Raw genomic sequence first — 13,496 nt, forward strand, 5'->3', positions numbered from 1 at the left:
TTGTTCCTTTCCCTGTTTGGTGCTTCCTTCAGGAACTCTTTTAGGGCAGGCCGGGAGGTGACAAAATCTCTCGGCATTTGCTTGTTTGTAAAGTATTTTATTTTTCCTTCACTTATGAAGCTTAGTTTGGCTGGATATGAAATTCTGGGTTGAAAATTCTTTTCTTTAAGAATGTTGAATGTTGGCCCCCACTCCTTTCTGGCTTGTAGAGTTTCTGCGGAGAGATCAGCTGTTAGTCTGATGGGCTTCCCTTTGTGGGTAACCCAACCTTTCTCTCTGGATGCCCTTAACGTTTTTTCTTTCATTTCAACTTTGGTGAATCTGACAATTATGTGTCTTGGAGTTGCTCTTCTCAAGGAGTATCTTTGTGGTGTTCTCTGTATTTCCTGAATTTGAATGCTGGCCTGCCTTGCTAGGTTGGGGAAGTTCTCCTGGATAATATCCTGCAGAGTGTTTTCCAACTTGGTTCCATTCTCCCCCTCACTTTCAGGTACACCAATCAGACGTAGATTTGGTCTTTTCACATAGTCCCATATTTCTTGGAGGCTTTGTTCATTTCTTTTTAGTCTTTTTTCTCTAAACTTCTCTTCTCACTTCATTTCATTCATTTCGTCTTCCGTCACTGATACCCTTTCTTCCAGTTGATCGCATCAGCTACTGAGGCTTTTGCATTCGTCACATAGTTCTCGTGCCTTGGTTTTCAGCTCCATCAGGTACTTTAAGGACTTCTCTGCATTGGTTATTCTAGTTAGCCATTCGTCTAACTTTTTTTCAAGGTTTTCACTTCTTTGCCATTGGTTCGAACTTCCTCCTTTAGCTCGGAGTAGTTTGATCTTCTGAAGCCTTTTTCTCTCAACTCGTCAAAGTCATTCTCCTTCCAGCTTTGTTCTGTTGCTGGTGAGGAGCTGCGTTCCTTTGGAGGAGGAGAAGCACTCTGATTTTTAGAGTTTCCAGTTTTTATGCTCTGTTTTTTCCCCATCTTTGTGGTTTTATCTACCTTTGGTCTTTGATGATGGTGATGTACAGATGGGTTTTTGGTGTGGATGTCCTTTCTGTTTGTTAGTTTTCCTTCTAACAGTCAGGACCCTCAGCTGCAGGTCTGTCGGAGTTTGCTGGAGGTCCACTCCAGACCCTGTTTGCCTGGGTGTCAGCAGCGGTGGCTGCAGAACAGCGGATATTGGTGAACTGCAAATGCTGCTGCCTGATCGTTCCTCTGGAAGTTTCATCTCAGAGGAGTACCCAGCTGTGTGAGGTGTCAGTCCGTGCCTACTGGGGGGTGCCTCCCAGTTAGGCTACTCGGGGGTCAGGGACCCACTTGAGGAGGCAGTCTGCCCATTCTCAGATCTCAAGCTGCATGCTGGGAAAACCACTACTCTCTTCAAAGCTGTCAGACAGGGACAATTAAGTCTGCAGATGTTACTGCTGCCTTTTGTTTGTCTGTGCCCTGCCCCCAGAGGTGGAGCCTACAGAGGCAGGCAGACCTCCTTGAGCTGTGGTGGGCTCCACGCAGCTGGAGCTTCCCAGCTGCTTTGTTTACCTACTCAAGGTTGGCAATGGCGGGCGCCCCTCCCCCAGTCTCGCTGCTGCCTTGCAGTTTGATCTCAGACTGCTGTGCTAGCAATCAGCGAGACTCCGTGGGCATAGGACCCTCTGAGCCAGGTGCGGGGTATAATCTCCTGGTGTGCCATTTGTTAAGCCAGTTGGAAAAGTGCAGTATTAGGGTGGGAGTGACCCGATTTTCCAGGTGCCGTCTGTCACCCCTTTCTTTGACTAGGAAAGGGAATTCCCTGACCCCTTGCACTTCCTGGGTGAGGCAATGCCTTGTCCTGCTTCAGCTCACGCAAAGCACCCACTGTCCTGCACCCACTGTCCGGCACTCCCTATTGAGATGAACCTGGTACCTCAGTTGGAAATGCAGAAATCACCTGTCTTCTGCGTCGCTCACTCTGGGAGCTGTAGACTGGAGCTGTTCCTATTTGGCCATCTTGGCTCCACCCGCCTTATTTTCTTAAAAAAATCAAAAATTAAAAAAAGAAAGGATCAGGAAAAATAGTAGGCAGTTAAAATTTTTGTTTTGTTCTGTTTTTCCAATTACAGGTTTCAATTTTAAACATCATTATTGACTCACTGCTATTAAAAACAAGATAAATATGTCTTTCTTCTCCTCTTTCCTATCCCAACCCCTAATTTTTACTTAATTTATTATTACAGCAGGTTGCCAACAGTTATAACAATCATGTTTGATTCTATAATATTGTTCCCCATGCTTTAAAACCTTAATTTATGAATTTAAGCAGTCAGAGCTCACCACAACACCTTTTATCATGATTTCTTCACCTATGAATTGTTTATTTTAAGAAATTTTCAGAGGCCAAATGTAGTAATAAGCATATTTTTTTCAAAAAAGATTTGGGAAGAAATCTTATAATTTACTGAAATTTTGCCTGCTTGAAATTTTAAAGGAAAACTTGACTTCTTTTAAATTCTTACGTCCAGCTTCTGTTTTTGGCTAAGATGAAATAATGAGGACCAGACTTCCTCTTCTGCCTAAAAGCACAAACAAACAAAATACAGACAAAATATGTGAAATAGTGGTTTTCAAGATATTGGACATCAGACAACAAATGAGACTGACGCCATGAAACAAATAAAGTGAGCCTTGGGATTGCCCCAGGTAACTGCTCAGAGAGAGATTTCAGGTCACTGCTTAGAGAGGCAGAGTCTTAGCAGAGCCTGGCAGTCTCCTTGAAATGAACAGAAGAAGCTGGGGACACAGTGAGCCCAAAGTGGCTAGAGCTCACAGGACAGAGTGCAGGGGGAGAGAGAGAGAGAGAGAGAGAGAGAGAAAGAGAACAAAGTCGAGAGATCAGCAGATCAGCAAGGTTCATCTCAGTCTTCAGCTGAGTACTACTGATCAGCACTTGTGTAAGGAAAAACCCTCCCAAAAAGTCAGAGGCAACATACCTGGAAGATCTCTGAGGGTTAAGAACAGTTCCTGTCCTGATCATCCAGCTATGGATGAAATATTGAAAATCTTCATAATTCATTAGGCACTGGATAGATTTCTCAAAAGGGTTTTGCTCAGTAATAGGAAAAAAAAAACCTAAACTGTGCTCTGAATGAAGACTAATAAAGGTTAAAAATGATACCCAAAAGGATCAAAAACTATTTTCAAACAACTTAGCCACAATTCAGAACAAAGCTCAAGAATTTTTATAGATATGCAAAAAAGTACAACACCTGGCAAGGTAAAATTAAAAAGTCTAGAATTCAATGAAATGTATTAGTCACAAAAAGAATCAGGAAAATACAGTCCATAATGAGAAGAAAAATTAGGTGACAGAAACCCAGCTACAAATGATACAGATGATAGAATTTAAAATAAATCAATTGAAACCCACCTATATGAAACACAGATGAAATAAGTATGTTCATTAAAATAGTTATTTAAAAAGTATTCTGTATGTTCAAGAAGATAGAGGAATGATTTAGCATGTTATATAGAGGAAGATAGTTTTAAAAGAGCCAATTCAATCTTTAAAAAATGAAAACTACATTGTCTGAGATGAAAAATACACTGGATGTGATCAACGGCATATTAGACATTGCAAAAAAATGATTAGAGAACTTGAAAACAGCAAAAGAAATTAGCCAAACTTATGCACAGAGAAAAAAGACTGAAAAAAAAAGTGAACAGATACTCAATGACAGATTTCTTTCCTTACTGTTTTAATCTTTTAAAAAGGTAATTGACTGGTTAATACAAAAATAATAACAGGGTATTATGAAACTTAAAACATATGCAGAAGTAAAATTTATGACAACGATAACACAAAGACTAGCAGAGGAGAAATGGAAGTACACTGTTGAGAAGTTTCTACAATATATTTAAAGTGATATAATATCAGCTGGAAGTAAACTGTAACCACAGCTGACCTCATAGCCCAAGTCAATTCAAAGCAAATGAATTCAAAGAGAAAATTTTCTCACAAAGAAAACTCCAGGCCTAGAGGATTTTACTTACTCTTAGTATCAAATATTTAAGGAATAAATAATACCAATACTATATCAACTGTTCCTTAAAGTTGAAGAAGATAGCATATTCCAAATCCATTTTATGAGGCTAATATTACTCTGACACCAAACCAGAAAAACATTACCAAAAAAAAAAAAAAGAAAAACGAAACCAAAAAGTAATATATCCCATGAAGATAGATACAAAAATTCTTAACAAAACTTTAACGAACTGAATCCAACCAGTGGAGTTTAATGTAGCAATCCAAGATTGATTTAATATTCAAAATTAATAAATGTAATTCATCACACTAATAGACAAAAAATAAAAGTCACATGGCATATCAATTTATACAGGTAAAGCGTTACATAAAATCCCACATGCATTCTGAATACAAATTTCAGCAAAGTAGAACTAGAGGGGAACTTTCTCAATCTGATAAAAGACATCTATGGAAAACTTATAGCTAACACCAAACTTAAGGGTGAAACACCACATGCTTTTCACCAAGATCAGGAATAAGCCCAAGATATCTCTTCTCACCACTTCTATTCAACATTGCTATTGAGATTCTAATCAATGCAAGAAAAACAAATAGGAGGTTTTGCCTTCCATAATCTTATGGAATAGTATAACCCCACAGAGTCTTTAATAAAAACTACTAAAATTAATAGAGAAATTTAGCGAGTTTTTAGGGTACAAGATCAATATACCAAACCAACTGCATCCCAATATAATATTAATGTTTAAAATTTTAAAACATGCCATTTTCCAAAACACCAAAAAAATTTAATACTTACAGAAACAACTGAAAAAGATGCACAAAGCTGGGCGTGGTGGCTTAGGCCTGTAATTGCAGCACTTTGGGAGGTCAAGGAAGAGGGATTGCTTGCACCCAGTAGTTTAAGACCAGCCTAGGCAACATAGCAAGACCCCGTGTCTTTAAAAAAAAAAAAAAAAAAGTGAAAAGGATACACAATGCCTATACAATGGAAACTGAATTTTGCTGAAGGGAACTAAAGGAGAACTACATAAATTGAAAAATACACTATATTCATGGGTTGGAAGATTTAACTTTACTAAGATGTAAAGTTCTATAGATTCAATACAGTTCTGATAAAAACCCAAGCAGGCCTTTTAAAAAATAAAAATTGGTAAATTAATTCTGAAATTTAGATAAAAATGTAAAGGGCCTACAATAACTTTTTTAAAGTATAATAAAATTGTTTAATTTGTGCTACATGATTTCAAACTTACTATAAAGCTACAGAAATCAAGATAATGTAATATTGGCATAAATGTAGACAAATAGATCAATGGAACAGATTTGAGAATTCAGAAATAGACCCAAATATATGGTCAGGTGTTTTTTGACAAAAGGCAATTTAGCAGAGAAAGAACAGGCTTTTCAACAAATGGTGCTGGGACAATGGGACATGCATATGTAAGGAATGAACTTCAATCTATTCCTCACACCAAATGCAAAAATGGTCTCCAAACTGGAATATAGACCTAAACTGAAAACCTAAAACTATAAAACTTCTAGAAAAAAACATAGAATCAAATCTTTGTTACCTTGGTTAGGCAAAGATTTCTTAGATATGACACCAAACACATGAGAAAAATGATATACAAGATTCCATCAAAATTAAGAACTTCTTTTCATAAAACTGAAAAGACAAACCACTGACTGGAAAAGAATATTTGCAAATCACATATCTGATAAAAGGCTTGTGTCCAGAATAGATTAAAAATACTCAAAACTCAATAATAAGAAAGTGAACAACCCAATTAAAAACTGGGCCAAAGATTTGAAGAGACACTTCACCTAGGAATATTTATGAATGACAAATAAGCATATGAAAGATTCTCAACATAAATAGTAATTAGAAAACTGAAAATTAAAACCACAGTGTGATACCCCTGCACAACTATTAGAATAGCTAACATTAAAAAGACTAACTCTGACAAGTGTTGGCAAGAACGTGAATCAACTGGAATTCTTATTTAAAATGGAACAACTATGTTGGAAAACAATTTGGCAGTTTCTTAAAATAATTAAACATACATCTACCATTTAACCAGTCATTCCACTCCTATGTTCTTACTCAAGAGAAATGTAAGCATATATCCATAAAATATTTATATTCAAATGTTTACAGCAGCTTTTTTGGTGAAAGCAGGATTTGGCAGCAACACACATGTTCATTAATAGGTGAATGGATAAACACATTATGGTATATACAAATCATGGGATAATAAAAAGAAATAAACTATTCATGTACACAATAAGTTGGATCAATCTCAACGTGATTGTGCTAAGTGAAAGAAACCAGTCCACAACTGAGTGCATGCTGTATGATGCCACTTATATTCTAGAATTATAGAAATTACAAATGAATCAATAATGATAGAAAGCAAATCAGTTGTTGCCCTGGGAATGGGGTGGTGAAGAGAGACAGGAGGTAAGGATTACAAAGGAACACAGGAAAATTTGGGGGGTGATGGGTATGTTCAAATTTTGATTCATGCAGTGGTTTATGTGTTTATGTTATGTCAAAATTTATTACATTGTACACTTAAAATTTTTTAAAAGTCTTATCCTCGAATTTTGACAAATTTTTATTTTATCTTTAATTATTCAGTAGGCCTTTATAAAACCATCCCTTATTTTAGGGAGATCTTTTTGCTGAAAGTGGTCTGAGGATATGTATTTAGCTCATAATTTCTGTTCTTATAGATAAATTTTCAATATTTCACAATATTTAGTAGATATGATTTATGGTTCTAGAGGGTTTCATGTTTGTTTTTCTGCCTTGAGTATGATCTTTTTTCCAGTTTTTTGGGTGCCATTTTGGTTCTCTGTTGATTTAATGAAGTCCAAGAGAGAAAGTAAAGTAAAATGATCATACATGCACCACCTTTAAAATTTTGTTCTGGAAGATGTATTTGTAAGACATACTTGTGCCTGGAGAAACGATATGATTCATCGGTGTGATTCATACTGGACTCACTGGGTTAGAATTATCGTAAATTAGCCCAGATTCGTCCAACAGCATAATTGGAATACAGTAGAGCAGGTGAGGCAAAGCTACATCCTTTTCGCATGTATTCGAAACTGAAAGAAAAAACAATTAGCACCTCAATATTTTAATATCTGGATCCTTCCTTCCTCCCTTCCTTCTTTCTTTCTTTCTTTCTTTCTTTCTTTCTTTCTTTCTTTCTTTCTTTCTTTCTTTTTCTTTCTTCTCTTTCTTTCTTTCTTTTCCTCCTTCCTTCTTCTTTCTTCCTTCTCTTTCTTTTTCTCTCTTTTTTTCTTTTCCTTCCTTCCTCCCTCCCTCCTTCCCTTCTTCCTTTTTTCCTTCCTTCCTTCCTTCCTTCCTGCCTGCCTGCCTGCCTGCCTTCCTTCTTTTTTGCACGGACAAAACATCTGCTTGATTAGCCACAGGCTTATTAAGGATACCAACTGGCCACAAACTATATGAATCAATAATGTTGTGCTGTTGTGAGAAAGCTACCATTATTATGGGTCCTGTTAAATAACTGTGAGGTGGGAGAAATCAGAATTAATACTTCTAGCAACATCTGTCAGACTCTTACTAAAATATTTGGTTCCATTTGCAAATATTTACTATGCACCTTTTACCTGTTCCAAGCTCTCAGCTGGGCACAGATGATATAATGGGTGAAAATTGTATGCTCCCACCCTCACACTTTGATGTGCTAAATACTTCTCTCTTACTTGTTCTATGTGAATTCCAGTGACTGGAAACACCTTCTTTAAAGTTCCCAAGGTCCCCATTTCTCTGTTTCAAGGAGTACTATCCAAACCAGTAGCTAGGGATCCATATGATGCCTCAAGGAGTTCTGGGAGTTATGCCTATGGTGTTTTCCTGGGCCCCAGAGCTAGCACCTGATTCCAGGAGGGAGGCCTAACAAGCAAATCTCTCCTGCTGGCTACTGTAATACTTCTTCCCAGGATTGTGAGAGCTGCCAAGATGGCACTGACTCATATTGTCCCTGAGACCCTGCTTACCTCAGATACAAGCCTCAAAAAAGGAACAAATGTTAGTGAAGTGGAATGTTCTGAGCCCTGGGTACAAGAGAGTAAAATGGGACTTAGCCAGCCAATTAGATGCTAGAAATGGAGGTACTATTTATATCCCATGGAAAGAAGGTGGGCATTATATTAAGGTAAGTGGGGAGCCAATTAAGAGATTTAAATGGGGAAGTTACCTAATCAGATTAGCATCGCTCTACTTCAAAAAACTAACCAAGACAATATCTAAGCCAACAAAGAGAAACAGAATGACCAAAGGAAAAAAAATCTCAAAAGACAGACTAAAGGGACAACTTAAATTTTGTCTTCCTTTAGATGAAGATTTGTGGAAGGAGGACATGGAATTCCTCCACGGCTATCTAAGAGAAAATGAGCTTGATTCATATTAGGAGAAAATATTTCTGAACATTAAAAAGTCATTCATTCCTATAAGGGGGAAATAAAAGAGTGATTCACCCATTGTGTTGCTAGTCTCTATCTCTGAATACTTATGAGAAAACATCACCTCCAGTGGCTTCTACATTCACTTGACCCAAAGGATGATCACAAAGTAGAGAATCTTAGAAATGGATGAAGGCACTTTCAATTTCAAGGGACAAAGATGCACCTCAAACTAGTTTAAATAAGGGGAGATTTATTAGTTTACATAATTTAAAAGTCATGCAATAGATTTAGCTTTGGGCATGGCTGGATCCAGAGACTCAAAATATGACATCTGGAATTGATTCCTCTTCATCTCCTTCGGCTGCTCTCTTTTTGTTTAAATTTGATTAAATTGCTCCAAGCAGCAGTCCCAAACTTACACCTTACTTCTTTAGCTAACTCAGTGAAATGATAATGCCTCTTTTTCAAGAGTACCAGCAAAATCTTGCAATGGACTCAGATTGTCTTGGTTTGAGTCAAGGGCTCACTTGTGAAATAATCACTGAGTTTGATTACCCAATTGGTTGTTCGAATAGTCTAGTTGGTCATTCTTGAGTCATATGTTCAACCATGGAGCTGAGAGGATTGGGTCAACCTCACCTAAATAAATTAAGGGTCTGTGTATGATGAAGTGGTGGTGATGGGTAATTCTCAGAAGTATCCTGGGGTGTTTACAAGAAAAAAGGAAGGTATGCTAAACAGGCAGAATAAACAATCAACAACAAAGCAAAACACCCTCTCCCACCCACACAAACAGATGTCTACTCTACTTTAAAATCTCTTTAAAGTCTGTATTTACAATTTGATATCTTAGAAGGGTGAGCCCAGCCAAGAACATTCCTAGATACACTAAATTTTACTTTGTAATCATCTATGCCATTGCTGTCATACTGCAAAAACTTGTTTTAAACTTCCATACTGCACACTTTACAGGGAAATGCCATGGCATAAAGAGACTCGCTTCTTGGCTGTGGGTCACCCAACAAAGTGTGTTCCTGTATATGCTCTGGACTGTGAATATCTCTTGGCAAGAAAATAATGGAGCTAACTGCCTTCATCATAAGTGAGAAGAGCCATGTGTAGCTTATGTCTGAAATAAAAAACCCAGTGTACAACTTTCAAACAACAGATTGTCCCCAGCATTGGTGAGCCATGGGCAGTAACAAATGAAGCCTTCTCAGGCTGTCTCCTGGTCCTGAGCTGTGTTCTGAACTGAGCAGAGCTGCAGCTGAGAGTTGCGGAGGCAGCATGCCCAGTTAATCCTTAGTGCTTGTGCCAAGACTGTCAACAAAGGGTCCCATTGTCATGGCACAGTGCGGCTAGGGGTACTAGTATGCTAGGGAACTGGATGGAGACCACCAACTCATTGACTGAAATGCTTTCTCCCACACCCGCTCCAAAACGGAAATCAATGTCTGGCACTTAGCATTCATGAGCAGTCCAGCAATACCAATCTCAGTGTGCACATGCTTGTGAGGAAAAAGAAATGGATAAGCTGGGCAGACTTCACTTCCAAACCTCAGAGGGGTTGCAAACATCATTACGAGAAATCAATTTGGCAAAATTATGGCTGGTCCTGACTGCCATTTTAATTGCATGCTGAGTTTGGCGATGATGCGTCTGATTTTTTTTTTTCATGCATTAAAAAAATAAAACAAGTAGAAAGAAAAAGGATGAGAATCAAGAGTCCCTGAAATTTTCTTTTGAATTTTCAGCCTCAGCACTACCATGCTGGCTCTTTATCTTTATTCCTCGCTGAATGATTTCACTTTCAGTGTTGGAGGTTATTCTCTTGAACCATTTCAGACAGTTTTCTGTTATTACTTTAATTCTCGGTAAGCTGTTGGCAATTGCTACCAAATTGCTTCATGGATCAATTCTTCCTTCATAGCCCATTAAATTTTGCTTTTTTGTCCTGAGTAAGAAGTCACAAACACATTTGGTTACATCTGGCCAGTGAGCCATAAGCCCTTTACTCCTCTTTAGAACTTACTGCAATAGACTCACATTAGGATTTCTGAATGCCCCATGTTTATGGTCTGTTGGGATTCACTATTGCTATTTGCTTGAATATGTAACCAGGAATGGATGTAACTATACAGGGTGTCCTTATATTTGTTAAATCCCAATAGTCATGTTGTAGATTACAAAAAATGGCTACATATTAGAACTCTTTCTTTATGGTAGATGTGCAATGTGACTTTGCAGTTTCACTTGCCAAGAAATTAGTCTCTTCCTCTACCCCTTAAATGTGGGTTGACCCCGTGAGTTGCTTTGACAAACAGCATGTGGCAGGAGTTATGACATGCCAGTCTCAAGCCTGGATTTCAAGAAGCCACTTTGCACACCACAACTCACTCTCCTAGAATCCCTGCTTTCTCCAAGTGAGTAAGTCCAGCCTAGCCTACTGGAAGATGAGAAGCCACTTGGACAAGACCCATGGTGCCCTGGTCAACAATAAATCCAGCTGACTTGGCAGCTGACTCCAGACCCAGCTAAGCCCAGCTCAAAGTACTGACTCCTAGAGCTAAGTAAATGGTTGTTTTAAGCCATTAAATTTTGAGATGGTTTGTTGTACTACAAATATTAATTGATAGGATCCTTATCTTATTGTTTCTGGTGATTCTTGCCATAACTACCTTGTAAGTATCACCTTCTAGCTTCCGTCCTAAACTGAGAAATCCTTGCTCTATGCCTAGTTGGAAAATTAATGAAAATAAGGACCTATTACTATAGCATTTATGTCTACGATGGTGTCCTCTGTTTTAACTCCTCTGTTAAAAGACTGTGAACAGCTAGCTCCCTGTTGCTTTCTGAATGATGCTCAAATGTATTAACTCAACATTTAAGATCCTCCACGGTTTGATTTTAGTCTGGTCATTCAGTTTTGTATTTATCTCCCTACATTAGAAAACTTTTTTTTCCAGACTATATGGACTACCCCACTTTCCCCAAATCACAGTGCATCCCCACCTCCTTGACTTTGCTCCTACTGTTTCCTCTGCCTGGAATGACCTTCCCCTCATTACTGCATGAACAATCAAAGTCCATTTCAAATGCTACCTCCTTCCTGATACTTTTCCAAAACATTCTAATCAGATGGGATGATTTTTTTCCTCTCTTGGAATGCTGAAAGGCCCTGGTGTCTAACACTCAGGAGTCATAGGAGGCATATCCCTCTTGGATTCTTGGTGCTTTGTTCCCTGCAGTGTTCTGGTACAGGACATCACCTCGCCCATCCTTGTCAGAGAACTTCTGAGTGCTAAGCATGGGCCAGACTCTTTGCTGGGCACTTTACACATATTAGCTCATTTAGTCCTCTTCATTACCCTATCAGGTAAGTGTTATTAATTTCAGTGTATAGGTGATAAAAAATGAAGCTTGAAAACCTAAATAATTGATCTAAGTTTCCACAAATCCCACAAATCCTGGACAGCAGACATGATATTGAATGTGGTCTATCGCTCAGCCTCTCAGATCTCCCTCACAGCCCCCTGTGTGAGGACGCACAGAAGTTGGCAACTCAGTGGCTTGGAGAAAACATTGTAAGAGCTCTGACTTCATATATTGGCTCACAGGGGAGTCAACTGAAGGGACGATAACTGCCTAATAGAAAGAGCCTACCCTGGAGTGGTTGGTCAGCAACACTGGGGCTAGGCTGGGACTTATTTTTTCAACTTCCCGTGCTTCATCACGAACGTTCTGGGAGGGCATGGTAGCTGATGGCTGTCATCCCAGCACTTTGGGAGGCCAAAGCAGGACAATCACTTGAGCCACGAGTTTGTGACCGCCTGGACAACATAGGAAGACCCTGTCTCTAAAAAAAAAAAGTTTTTTAAAAATTAGCCGGGCATGGTGGTATATGCTTGTAGTCTCACTACTCGGCAGACTGAGGCAGGAAGATTGCTTGAGCCCAGGAGGTCGAGACTATGAGTGAGCTATAATCGTGCCACTGAACTTCAGCCTGGGCAACAGAGGGAGACCCTGTCTCAAAAAAAATAAAAAATAAAAAAAAGAAGGATGTTCTTAAGCATCTTACGAATTATTAATATCAGACAGTGGCTCACCACTAAGATAGTCAATAAGCTACCTACTGATTTGTTGCTAATTGTCTGGGAACTAATAACTTTCTACTCTTCTAGTCATAATGAATTTCTCTTTCCTTAGTCAAGTTTGTCCATAAGATTGACTATGGGACATCCAAGCGGTTGGCCCTAATTGATCCTATTTCAACATGGCCGCTGCTGTTGGGCCCAGGTGCTACAGAGCGGATCAGCAGCAGAAACCATGAAGCGAGAGGGGAAAGGTTTGGCTTTGCTGCTCAGGAGGTGCAGCCAAGCCTCTCTACTTGGCCAGAATATTACCAGGGCTTAGTTAATTTTTTTCTTTAAGCTATAGATTATTTTCTCACCAGGAAAGTGGAAATATTTCCCTGTATTTGTGAGTGATTTCCTTCTTAAAAAGGTAAAAAAAAAAAATGAACTTAGTAGGCATCATGTTTTAGTGACATTGAAAGATATCTTTGAGAACAGAAGGGTGTGGATTCTAGTTTTGAATGGCAGGAACAGCAAGGCCAACTTCACAGCCTTTCCGTCTCAGGTACAGTGATCCTGCTGTTAGTCGTCCTTCGATTATGTCATGGGGTTGTGCCTGCTTGACAGGCAGAGCTCACATGTGGGGTCTTGCATGAGGAGAAGAGGTGAGCAGTTTGCCCTTGGACCAAGGTTCTTTAGGATGTAGGCTTTCTAACTACACCAGTGTTCCAACTGAAGTTTCCTGGGTCTCTATCTCACATAGAGATTCCACCTTGCCAGAACACTGGGTACTGCCCCAGGGCACAGCATGTGTGCCTTGAGGACCAGAGCAAGACTCCATTTCACCTGAAGAAATGGCTGGTCACTGAGAAGGCCTCTGGATTATAGATTTATTACCACCAAAGGGCAGTACCTAATTTGGGAAATGGTGCTTTGTACCAAGTTCCTTCCCCAGTCTCTTGAA

This window comes from Pan troglodytes, chromosome 10, assembly GCF_028858775.2.
Source record: "Pan troglodytes isolate AG18354 chromosome 10, NHGRI_mPanTro3-v2.0_pri, whole genome shotgun sequence".
Lineage (NCBI taxonomy): Eukaryota > Metazoa > Chordata > Mammalia > Primates > Hominidae > Pan > Pan troglodytes.